This window comes from Phalaenopsis equestris, unplaced genomic scaffold, assembly GCF_001263595.1.
Source record: "Phalaenopsis equestris unplaced genomic scaffold, ASM126359v1 Scaffold000250, whole genome shotgun sequence".
In the NCBI taxonomy this organism is placed as follows: Eukaryota; Viridiplantae; Streptophyta; class Magnoliopsida; order Asparagales; family Orchidaceae; genus Phalaenopsis; species Phalaenopsis equestris.
Window position 1 is genome coordinate 1,294,638 of NW_018164692.1, and position 7,427 is coordinate 1,302,064.

The 7,427-nt window shown below is 29.5% G+C and overlaps 1 protein-coding gene across 1 annotated transcript in view; it reads left to right on the forward strand.

The window, feature by feature from the left end:
• Positions 1 to 7,427, forward strand: part of LOC110024158 (actin) — a 22,153-nt gene that overhangs the window by 1,014 nt on the left and 13,712 nt on the right. The gene's annotated exons all lie outside the window — the stretch shown is intronic.

A 7,427-nucleotide genomic window follows, 5' to 3' on the forward strand; every position in this document is an offset into this window, starting at 1 on the left:
TATATATATATATTGCCACATGGTCATGGTATGCCTATGTGCAAACATGCTGACTACTTTACCTGTTTTTTAACAAGTTGAAGTGCATCAATGCATGGTTGGGTTCTTGTTCTTCATATTTTGACCCTGAAGATCAGTGGCATCATTCATTGGGATATGTGGACTATGATGTGATATGCATCCAAGCATCTTGAAAATATACTTTTATCTCATTTTGGAGTTGTTTGTTTGCTTGCATTTGCGGTGTACTGCAAATATAATTAGAGGTTTTTGTAAATTGTAACATTTGGTTGGATGAAAAAGAATGCAATGTAAAATTTTGGTGAATTCCAAACTCATCAATTTGAATTTGGTAGATTTCCGCAATCTCCACAGCCTGCAGGTCACTGCCATCGGCCACCACCTCTTCCCTCCACCCCCACCTCTCGTTTTCTCCACTACTCTTAACGGTCAACCACCTGTACAACCTTTTTCAAGCCTTGAAAGCAATCTTTTTTTATCAGTCTCATTAGCGCACATGTAAAGATACCTTGATATTCAATTTGGTGAATACAGCTGTGACTTCAATTTTCCAAAAAATCATCGATAAGTGGCACTGGATAACTGTTCTTTATAGCTATTTTCTAAGTTTGTAATTGCTGACATAGTCTTCATGTGCCATCTCTCTTTGGAATCATCAAAAGGGAGATCCATAAGGCGATTTGCGAGGCTGAATATTATATTCTCCATTATTTCTGCAATCTATTTTTAAATCTCCTCATTCTCAATAATCTGGCTTCATTACATTGAAAATTTTGATGGTAGCATGTATGAAATCGTTTGGATGTTATGGTTGCTTTGGAGACAACCCTTATATCTCTTGGATGAACAGTGCATATTTGTATACTATTTGGTATTGTTGTAGATCTCTAGCTTTGCTCAATACAGAAAAAAAAAACCTCCTTTCTTCATTCACAACAAACTAGATAAGCGTAAGTAAAAAAGTTTTATATAGCATTTTTGAGTGTGCCTTTTTGTTTTATCATTTTGGCATTTTTAGCTAGTGTGCTATAATTTTTTTTTGGCCAGTACTTTCCATCTTTCATCTTGTAATGTTGGTAGGGACGGCATTAAAACACTGCATTTCTATCATATAATTACGGAAGCTTCTGACTGTTTTGCTTTCATGACACCCTAAAAAAATAGTCATGTTTAATTATATAGTTTTTGTTGGGTAGAGATAAATCATTATTTAAGTCTCGATAAATTCCATCAAAATTCTGTTATGAAAAATACTTATCTTTTATTTGGTCAGACAAACAAAGATTTTATTGAAAGTATCAGCAATTTTAGTATCAAATCCAACATAGCGCTTGGGGACAAAAAAATATTATTGTAGAAACATAATCCATTCAGATATATTCAGCATGTTTATATCATAACTTATTTTGAGAATTCAAATATTCAAACACTGATGATGAAGGTATGACTTTAGGTTCTCATGCTACATACATATCTCGACTATCAAAGAGCTTACACTACAAAATAAAATTCTCCATCTTAATTTGAATATTTTTTTAGTTTCATTCAAATTTTCAATATAAAAATGCAATGAGATGTCCTTTACTCGACTCTATTATTGACTCTATATGAACCACAAGAAACATTATACTCTTTATTAAAATGAGACAATTTAAGTGCATGTGCATTGGTCAGTCTTTTTTTATTTTGGTAAAAGCACAAATTTTTATTCATTTAAATCTTCTTTTTATTCTATAGTTTATAGTTAGAACCATAATATACTGTCTCCTTTGATGAATCGTCTCTATAAAATAGCAAATCATGAAGACTTCATATATCATATATATTGGCCATCATAATCGCTTTGACTTTATTAGAATTAGCATATAAGCCATCTTAGAAACATCAAAACTTAGGAAGATGCACCATTTGATCATTTAATGTCATCTTATAAATTAGAATATCATTGAAATATATAACAAGAAACTTTTCAATGAAAGATCAAAAGATGTGTTTCATTATACTCACAAAATTACCATAAGCATTATTTAATCTAGAAGACTTTTTCAAAACATACTTATAATCTAATTTTTAAAGTAGTTTTCACTCTTCTCCATTCTTCATTCTAATATGTTGGTATCAATTTCTCACAACTTTAAATATTTTCACTACATTCATCATATCCAAGACGTCTTCCCAATATATAAAATATATGTATTTGATAGTGATTTTATTGATAGCCCTGCCACCACCGCACATTCTCTATTTAATATAATTCTTAAACACTAGTAAATTAGATACAACATAATGGAGTCATACTTTTTCTATTAAATCTTTTCTGAAGTAACTCATCTACCCATATTTTTCAACTTACTATGTTCTAATGGATTTATCTTTCATATAATAAATACGTTCTAATGGATTCGTCTTTCATATAATAAATTAAGTAATGATGCTTCAAATTTTGAGTGGATTACAGGTTGTGCATCCCTCAATGGTGGCATTTCCTTAGAAATTTTATCAGGACAAACATCTTTAAAATTATCCAATACGTGTTTGCATCATTTGACTAATCATAACTTTGAGCTTTAGATTATTCAGTTCCACATCAAAGAGTAGATCAAAACTCTTTCTCAATGTTTGTTTACTCAAAATGTTCAAAGGATTTTTTCACTTCGTTGGAAGATCTGTATTCATCTGTGTATTCAAAATTTTCCTTAGGCCTCGTAGATTCAAAACTACTCATTTCCCATTTATTTTAAAATCATGGTATTTATTTTTCTAAAAGAGTAATATCAATATTACGACCCAAGATCCACCCAAAATAACATATGCAATGGCCATTGGTAGCATATCAAATCAGATTCTCTAAGTATCAGCAGCCAATTGAATTAGCACTAGAGTGCTTCAAGACATAGATATAGTAGTTTTAATGTACCCAAGTATTTTATAAAGTTACAGATGTAGTTTAGGTTACAAATTCATGCATTGTACATCAGACTTGGACTCAATATTCATATAAATTTAACTTATTGGCTTACAAAGTTTCATCCCATGCTTGAAATAGGTTTGAAGAGAAATCAGGTTTCTTCCGGTTATATTCACCATTAAGGTAACTATGATGCGAAACCTGACAATCAAAGATTTGTTTGATAAATTATCCTTAGAATCATCAACTTATTCATCAAATTCATGAACGTCATCATAAACATTCATTTTATTTTATTCTTCCTTCATATTTTTCTTCAAGTTTCTATTAGAACATACATTACTATAATGACCAATTTGAGGACACTTAAAACTTGCATTTGTAGAAATTTTAGACCCAAATACAATTAATTTTCTAGTAGTATCCTTACTGACTTTAGTGCAACTGCCCTTAAATGGGGCAGGTGCAAAAACCTAATTTGATTACTTTGATCAAACGATGCGCTCTTTAAATATGTAATAAACTGTTTAGTTGCGTTCCATTTTAGCATTCATTAAAAGTCTAATACAAATTGAAAAACGTGGAAGTGATAGAATGTGGTGAAGTGTCTTCTCTCTCTTGATTTTAGAATCCTTTTTCTCTTATAATACAAGTTCTTCTAATTTATTCATGTGTTCAATGACAATTTTAGTGTTTATTTTGAGAGCATTTAAACTATTAAGTAATATAATGCAACATGACACGAAAATATTTTTCTAAAAGTATTTTTTTTTCTTATTCAACCCAAGTCGTTGCAAGTCCTCCTCAATTTCTCTTTTTGCTTCTTCATGCTCGTTCAAAATGTATGCTTGACGAATTCACTTTCATTTTTGCAAACCCTATGTGGCATTTATTAGACATAGCTTGTTACTCTCTCTCTCTCTCTATTATATATAAAGTAAAGGCTTTACCATTATAGGCAAACACTTCAGCTTTAATTTATTTTGTTATTCATCTACTTAAAACTTTTTGTGTCTATAATTTTCATAAGCACTATTGTTAAAGATCTTAACTTGTCGATTAAGATTTTTTTCTTTTGTCTTAACTAAAATTAACATTCAAGTGAATAGATTCACCATTTTAATTGCAACCACTTAAAGTTCATGTGCATGAAAATGATTAGCTGTCAGATTACCAATTTTTGATTTCAACATATTAATACCATCACACGTTTGATTTTCATAATGTAACGGTTTAGTCAATTAGTGTTGTAAACTTGTTAAGTTTTTTTTTTATTTCATGATATGCTAGGTTTCCTTGATGATTAGTCGTGCTTCTAAATGACATCGTGACACGGTTCAAAGCTTACCAGTTTGATGTTGTATGATTCAGAGTTAGTGTTTTCTAATGTAATTAACATAATGCATAATATGCTTCCATGTAAAATAAAATTGAGGGTCCATGTGTTACTAATCAATCAAGCCAAAACCTTTTTTTTTAATGTTGACAAGCAATAGTGGTTTTTAAGTCCCATCAGTAATAAAATAATTATGAAGATCCAATAATTTTATCAAGAATTTTGATTAGGTAAAATCAATCAGCAAAAGATGTCGTTTCCATAAAGTTAGATTTCTAATGTAATAATTTTCTTATAAAAATCATAAGTACTACGCCAACTGATAATAAATTATGCCACAAAAATAGGCAAGCAACAAAATTATGCAAAGTGAAAAAAATAAAATAAAACATTATGTCGATATTAGAAGATGATCTCGCTTGGAATTATGTAGATACAATTATTAAAACTAAAAAATATCAATCATCCAATTTGAACTCAAAAGATTGAAAAATAGTAGAAAATTTTAATTCAAGCTTAAAGTTCTAATTTATATGCTTTTGTTGCTATTTATAGATTTCTTCTAATTTAGATTAGTAGATAAAGTTGACATAATTTCTTAGGTTAATAATATGGTTGACATATGATTTGTCTACAAAAATCTAAATTAATCCATTATTCATTTTCATCACAACCATCTTTATTCTAATTTCAATTTGTAATTTTCAAATTCGCTATCAATTTGTAGCATCTTTACACACTAATCTCTTTTTTGCTCAAGTCGTACACAAATCAAATTCTTCTTAGATTGCATAGGCTGAATATGATGCTCCTATTCACTTATTCTTATCCACACATTGAATGTATATATTGCAATAAAGCGTATCTCAGGAAGATCAATACTAAGAAATCACAATAGCGCATGTTTGTAGATTTTTTATCACATTAGTAGATATGAGATTATTTATTATATATATTTTAAAATAATTTCAACACACTAAACTAGCAACAACATTCTAAAATAGTTATCAATTTACCATTATTTTATGTATAAATATAATGGAGATCCATTGCCTACCTTTGTGGGGAGTGATGTGAATGGGTTGAAATCGTGCTAACTAAATATAATAGCTTAAAAAAAAGGCATACCCTTATCAGTAGGTCCATAAGTGGACCAATGCAGTTGATGAATACCTCGAATTAGACTTTGTTGATGCTTGTTCAAGTTTGTTCAATTTAGTAATTGACCAAATTTGAACGCTTTTTAAAGCTCTATGGCTAAACGAATCAAACTTCAATATAGTCCAACCTTTTTGTTTGCATCCAACAAATAACTTGCTAAAGGCTAGATATTAAGCTTGATAATATCTCTTTAATTAAAATTTGTTAATATATAACTTATTTAATTATTTTTAATTGTTATATATTATTATTTTTACTTATTAGTAGGTTAGGATACTTTTCATCTTTTTAGCTATCTTTCATTTTGTTTTGCGCTTCCATCATTTTAAATCTTTGAACTAGCTGCAAGAATTTCGCCTAAGTGGGGCACGTTTGTATGCTATGATGTTGAATGTCTAAATTTTATATCTAGTTTGCATGCCATAATAATATCAAAGAACTTCCACCACTTTGAACCTTTGAACTCTAGTTGCAAAAAATTCGCCTAAGTGGGCACTTATGTTATGTATGCTAATGCTTTTTATGTATGCTATGATGTTGAATGTGTGAATTTTATATATACTTTGCATGCCATAATAATATCATAGCATAAAATTTGTGATTGATGAAGTTTAATATTTGGTATGTCAAATGTCACATCTTAAGATTTCGATAATTCACAACTTCAAATTACTATTAAGTTAATTGTTCATAATAATGTATATTATTGGTAATAATGTATATTATTGAATGACAATTTAACGTCAGGATAGTTTTTTATGTTAGAAATTCTATTTTTGATTGAATGCTTAGTGGTTTGGTACTCTTTGAATGATTGTTATTAACATTGACTTGAGAAGCAAATTCATATTTGATAACTACTAGATTAAAAAGATATTTTTTTAGTGAGGTGCTTTTATTCTCTTAATGAATTTTAGTACTTATTCGTATAATTATTTATGATTATTTTTTAGCTTTTGTTAAGAAAAATTAATCTTCATACTAATTTGATACTCTAATAGTTTTTATGAAGTATTGAGTTATTAATTATGACTATTTATTTTTAAATTTATTTATTTGGAATATTTACACTTCTTTTGTACTTGTTTGTTACACACACACATATATATAAGTTCTCTATTTAAATGTACATGTTTGTTCATATTTTTTTTATATTAATAAGAGCAAAATCCCAAAATAGTCCCCGGATTTTTAACAAGTGACCAATTTAGTCTCAAAATTTAAAGTGCTCCATATTAATTATAAACTATAAAAAATTGATCCAATTTGGTTTCTAGGATAAATTTCATGGTTAAAGTTAACATGAACCTTTAACTTTAAAAAGTAATTAAGGAATAAAATTGTAAATAAAGGGTCTGTTTGGGGCAGCTGCAGCTTATCCAGCTTCTGCTGATAAGCAGCTTATCCTGATAATCTGCTGATGACCAGCTGATCCGGATAAGTTGTCTGGCTATTTGGTTAACGCGTCTGGAAAACAGCTGATTGTGAAAAATTGACCCTTTTGCCCCTTGTCTGAATAAGCAGTTCAGCTGTTTGGTTTGTGCGTTTTGTAAACAGCTTATTTGTAAATTTTTTGAGTTGAATGAATAATCTGTGTAGCAAAATGTTATTTTCTCAGATGTCTAGAAATGAAATTGCAAAAAAGTTTAATAATATTTATATAACTCAAAAAAGTTGTGATTACATCAACAAAACATAGTGATATAAAGGAAAGTTCAATACACATTTATGGAACTCTAATATGGATTATAGAAAGACCCCAAAAAAAAGAAGAAATAACATGTTAAAATTACAAGGAAAAATATGACAATATTGAGTTTAACATGTAAAGTCACATCATGACGAATGTTGCCCGTTTCTGATACCTCTAATCCCCGAGCAAGCGTGTCTTGATGGGGTGCGGTATACACGGAAGAACTCGAACCATATGCGGTGGTCTCCTGTTGTGGTACTCTCGAACTCCTAGTACCTGTGTCCAATTGGGATATCGTAGAAACAGTT